Below are 5,695 nucleotides of genomic sequence, written 5' to 3'. Positions count from 1 at the left end.
TATGATGTTACTTGTTGTATCATATATCTGGATGCAATGAAAGAAACAGAAAAATACAAGTCGGGAGGCACACTATGCTAAGCACAGATTTTTAGCTTATGTGTTTTTAAGCCACGCCTTTAATTACTTTGGCCACGCCCCTTTGAGAGACCCCACAGTTTTTCCATCCCACTTAAAGCCCTGATTGTGGGCAAATCACTTCATCCTGCTATCCTTAGCTCGCTTCTCTGATACAATTAGCACCACCCTGAACCTGACCTACAACCACCCCTTGAGCACTGTGCAAACATTGCACATTTAGATTTGCAGTCGTCAACACTCATTGCTTCCTAGGGCAGGGGCTTCATAGATAAGCGGAAAATCAATAGCACCCTAGGCGTGGTCCACTTAATAAAAGGCTGCCACGCTCATGCTGTCTGAGCCTTGTTGCACCATACATAATGTCTGTGTTTGCAATCAGCCTGCAAGTAAAGCATTAGTCAAACAAAATAGTGCTCACCCACTTATAACACAGACCGTGTAACAAGCCAAGTAAAAGGTTCAGTCGTTATGAGAGGTAACAAATGCAGACAAGGCGGTACCAAGGAGAGACTCACAAGCCTATTTACAAATCAGAACCAGCGTTTACAAAGGACGATGACACAAGCCAATAACAAATATGGGTGGAGAGTGTGCGGGGCTTCCAGTGCATACCCCAATACAGCATGCCTCGCAGAGCGAGCAGCGGGTGCGCGCTGCCTCTAGGCTCGACCTAAAAAAAAGCGCTATAACACAATCAACCGGGCCGCATCATGGCACTTTTTTGCTTGATTCTTATTTTATTATGCGGCTGGTCTTATAACCAGAAGGAGTGTTCCTTTAGGTTTTGTGCTCGCAAGATTTATTTCCTGACGAAGTGACTAAAGGGCGGGAGTAGTCCACGATGAGTACTGTAACCCTGAAATATCAAAGTAAATCTCCCCGCCAGCCTACTGTGAGCCTGATTATGTTTTCCGAACAGGATGTGGTGGTTAAAGTGCTGCAGGGCCCATCCCAGTAATAGGGTTCCGTGGCTGAGCACCCGTACCGAGCAGCGGGGCGTACCAGCACTTCTGCGCCACTTATCCTGGGTGGTACTTCAAATCCATTGACTGGTAGGTTTAGAATGACACTTTAGGGGGGGCGTGGCTCGGCGCGCGCTGTAGATGGCGGCTTTGCTGTGAGGCTCTTCGGACCGGAGCGAAGGTCTCCCATTTCTCCGCTTCACGAAATGCTCAAAAGCGGATGAATAGGTGTCGGAACATCGACGGATCAGAATGAATACTTCTCAGCATTATGGTTTTGCCGCGCTACACTTGTAACTCCTTTATTTATTTTTCTGTAAGCGCGATAGTATCGTGGACGCCATTTTATTTTTGTGTTTTGCCGCAAATTCACTCTCACGAGTGTTACAATGAGAGTTTCTGCCTTAAAATGCTTCTTTTTCGTTTCTGGCTCTGGATTTGGTGATTTTTGATACCAGTTAACTCCTGATGGTCCTCAAACCCAGTTTCTCTTCATTTTATCACAATTTTATGAGGGGAAGTGGTTATTACCGCCATTTTGAGTGATTTCCATTCTCGTTTTTTACCACCACTTCTTGTTAACTAACTCCGGTAGTTTTACAGCAAGTACTTGGTTTTTGTACTCTGAGGCCTCAGTTTTTCACAATTTTGAAGTCTCTTGTTACTATTGACTCTGTCATCACTAGCTTGCCTAGGAATTAATTCTTATTGCCCACATACACTTTTGAGCTTATTCTTCACCTTCTGGAGTTGTGCGGACTACCTCTCAGGTCTGTTTCTTCCTTTTTACATCAGGATTAATGGGCAGAGTGAAAGATTCTTTATTCAGCGCATCCAAACAAAAATACTCCTTCATTAAGAACTCCAAACTCTTAACTGAATTTGCCAAGCTAGACGACTCAGACTTCCTTCTGGAAGAGGGTATTAACGCAACAATGGATGCAGCTCAGGCCTTACCAAGCAAGTCTAACGTTAAACGACAAAAAAAGGATCCACCTTCGCCTCCTAAATCAACTTCACCTGTTTCCATGGAACTATTGCTGCAGGAAATAAGAGCGCTCCAGCCCTTTGTCGAGGAAACCAACTCTAAACTACAAGTTCTCTCGGATAGCTGGTCCCAACTGGACACAAGACTTACAGCAGTGGAGCACAATGTTTCTTCACTTAGCGAATCTGCTAACTCAGTTACCCATTTGCAATCTCAAGTAACGGCACTTCTTCAACAGGTTGAGGATCTTGAAAATCGAAATAGGAGGAACAATGTACGTATTTATGGTCTGGTGGAAGGGGCAGAGGGTACGGACCCCCTCAGCTTCTTCAAATCTTTCCTTCCCAAGATCTTGCATCTACCTGATGACACTGTACTTAATATACAACGCGCACATAGATTGGGCCGTCTTTCTTCCGGCTCTCCATCCTCGCAAAGGCCGAGAGGAGTTATCCTTTATTTCCTATACTACACAAATCTCTTAAAAGTACTGGCTGCAGCTAAAAGAATTCAACGGATCTCCTGGTCTGGTTCAACTTTGTTTTTCGCCCAGGATTATGACAAAGCTACAGCGGCAAGACGCAAAGCCTTCTTGAATATGAGACCAGAATTTCGTTCAATTGGAGCCAGATATGGTCTTTTTCATCCTTGTCTTTTTAAAGTTATGTACAACAACAGAACCACTATTTATGAAGATCCAATACGTTTGCAAAGCTTCATCAATTCATACCATACTAGTCTTATGGAGTCCTCTGGTCCTTCCCTCAGGTCATCAAATGGGCCTCCTTGACTTTCTTCCACAGTCATCTACACCTTCTGCAGTGTGTGACTACTGGATGCCTCTTAGTTTCTTCATTTTGTCCTCCTCTTTTCCTCAGGCATAAGCTCTTTTTTTTTTTTTTTTTTTTTTTATGGACAGCTGCCATTTAATGATTTTGTACAAGAAAAAAAAATCTACCTACTTGCATTCGTCACATCCGTCATGCCACCATGTTCATTCCCTATAGCAAAGTCAACCTAAATAGTGACGCTGCCAATGTACTCTATTCCATCACCATTACAGGTATGTTACTTAAGTATGCTACCATTTTAAGCTCCTTTTGGAAATCAGATGTATACAAAGAATTGAATCACCGCAGAAATACCATTCAATACCAACGAGGTGCATGTGATTAGAACATAATCAATAAGGCTCGTTTAACTATTATAATGCTACCAAATGAGATATCATGCAATTTAGAATTTGGTTCCACTTACCTAATTAACTTTTAAATTATGGCTTTTAGCAAGCATCTGTTCATCTACCGGCCTTCCAGCTTTATTTAGGAAAGGCAATCTAAATTTGCATCAATGTGTCACAAGTAAAAACTAACATGAACTGGTTGCAATGATCATTTACATAGAACAGGTGAAGGAGGGTTAAGATGTGATGAAACTGCCAATTTGCAAATATACACAAAATTGCTTTTAAGTGAAAAAAAATCGGCACAAAGACGCTTTCAGGGCTATTGCCGGTTTGCACATGCACAATTCTTCAAAGCTTTTCCAAGCCACCTTATGTCACACATACAGTTTTAATTTAACATGTGGAAATCCAATCACGCAAACATTGAAACTTAGACTGAAACAAGTAATGGTTCAAGAAAGGAAATCATGTTACATGTTAACGGGTGACAATTCTGCATGCAAACCACAACTCATCTGTTTGACCTGTTTAAAGTATACATCGACTTCTACTGAAGCTCCCTAATAAAATAGTGTTTCCTGTATATTAAACATTTGCCTTTTCATTAACAACCCCTCCCCAAACAAGTTTGGAACGAACCATGTAGAATCCAAACATTACATCAAAAACACTGGAAGCACTGCAAACAAATTCCTGGATAGTCATTTACTCTTTTAATATTTCAAGATAAATACAATAAAAGAAAAAAGCAACTTAACTGCATTTTTTATTTTCAGTCTGATGACAAAGGCCTCGAGTGAAAAATCTGTTAACTGCCCCCCCATTTGTGCCATTCTGTACCTGCTATGCCGCATACACCGAGCAATCCGACTACCTGCCTAGCTCAAAAGCAGGTTCGGACACCATTAAGGTTACAAAATGTAGCCAACAAATTTGGCATAGAGTACAACAGAGGTAATACAGTTCGTTGCACACAACCATCAGATTTTTTGGGGGGGAGGGGCCAGGGAACTGGGAATGGGCAAACTAACTGGCATTTTTAAATCACTTGTGTATTTGTAGGCCACGGATTACACTGAATATTTTAATCCAAATTCAATTATAAATCAGTTTCGTAGTCGATACATTCCATAGTTTATCCTTCTTCCTTACATATTAGAAAGACTTCTTGCCAACATCTTAGAAAGACTTCTTGCCAACATCTTAGTACAGTAGTTTAAGTAATACAAATTTAAACATTGTTCAGCTAAAGTTACCTTCTGCCTCAGGTGCCATTTATCATTTTTAAACTAAAAGCCCAATACTCCCATCTGTCCATGTGAACAAGTACATTATAATCCGGAAAATACTGTAAAACATCCACGAATGACACTTGATCTGGTTTCTTGGACCCACAAGCTGACACCTACAGGAATAGTAAAGGTACAACTTTCAAGATTTCATAATAAATTAAAACCTCAGTGATTTCGAAACTGCCAGTTAACCTGCAACACTATTCAAGGATCCAGCTCTATTTTGAAACAATCCAAAAGGAAATGAGGTTGTTTGTGAAGGCCATAGCTTTGGTGACAATCTGAACCAAATTCTTTAGATCCTTTTTTCTGGACTGCGCTGTTGACTCCAAGTGGGCGATTATTTAGTCATGGCCTTGATAGCAACAGCACATTCCTCCTGCATGGCGCACAAGACAGAGACCATAATCTCTTCTCCCACCTCATATTTTGACTCAATCTCCTTTCCAAGGTCACCTTCGGGTACCTTCAGATCGTCACGAACATCACCGGTATCAGTAAGAAGAGACAGATAATTGTCACAAATACCAATAAGTTGGTAATCTTGTCTTTTGATATTTGGAACATCCATGTTGTGAGTGGAAGGGCAGATATCTTCATATTTCTTACCACTAAATATATCAATTCCAACAAGGTGAACCTTGGCATGTCCGTGCTTGCCAGTTTTGGAAGTTGACATTTCAACGATCTTGCAGGGACGTCCCTTCAGTACCACAAACCCATTTTTGCGCAGTGCAGAGCACTGGATAGGGAAAGTGGTGGAAGCCCCAGCATCTCCAGTGGTGAAGTCAATGTCATCAGCCATGGCGAGGAGTTTTTACCAGTACTTCCAACAAAAAAAGCAGGCATAAGCTCTTTGATGTTATTGTATTCTCTTAATTATGTTTGCTCGTTCTTGTTAGTTTTCTATGTTTATTGTTCAACCGTTAATTATCAATTCATATGCTGTTCTTCGCTTTCACAGTTCGTTTCATCGTTATGTCATGATCTTCTTCCGGTTCCGCTCAGTCTCTTCTGGTTGTGCCGTCAGTTCTAAGTGGTTCCATCCCTCCCCACCTCAATGTTCCCTGTGCATAGGTATGTTTTTTTTGTTGTTTTTTTGTTTCTTTCTTTCTCTCCTCATGCTACTTTACATTCTAGTGATTTTTTCTTGTTCCTCTCCTCTGAAACTTTCACTTTCTATGCT

General features: G+C 41.3%; 1 pseudogene across 1 annotated transcript; it reads right to left on the bottom strand.

Annotated features, from left to right (window-relative positions):
- Positions 1-3,662: 3,662 nt before the first annotated feature.
- On the bottom strand, positions 3,663-5,353 carry LOC146863148 (eukaryotic translation initiation factor 5A-1 pseudogene; annotated as a pseudogene). Its single transcript, XR_014978219.1, has one exon. The product of XR_014978219.1 is annotated as a eukaryotic translation initiation factor 5A-1 pseudogene (transcript).
- Between the last annotated feature and the right edge of the window lie 342 nt (positions 5,354-5,695).

Source organism: Triturus cristatus, chromosome 2_2 (genome assembly GCF_964204655.1).
Source record: "Triturus cristatus chromosome 2_2, aTriCri1.1, whole genome shotgun sequence".
In the NCBI taxonomy this organism is placed as follows: Eukaryota; Metazoa; Chordata; class Amphibia; order Caudata; family Salamandridae; genus Triturus; species Triturus cristatus.
Note: the sequence above shows the minus strand (reverse complement) of the source record. Positions and strands in the feature narration are given on the sequence as shown.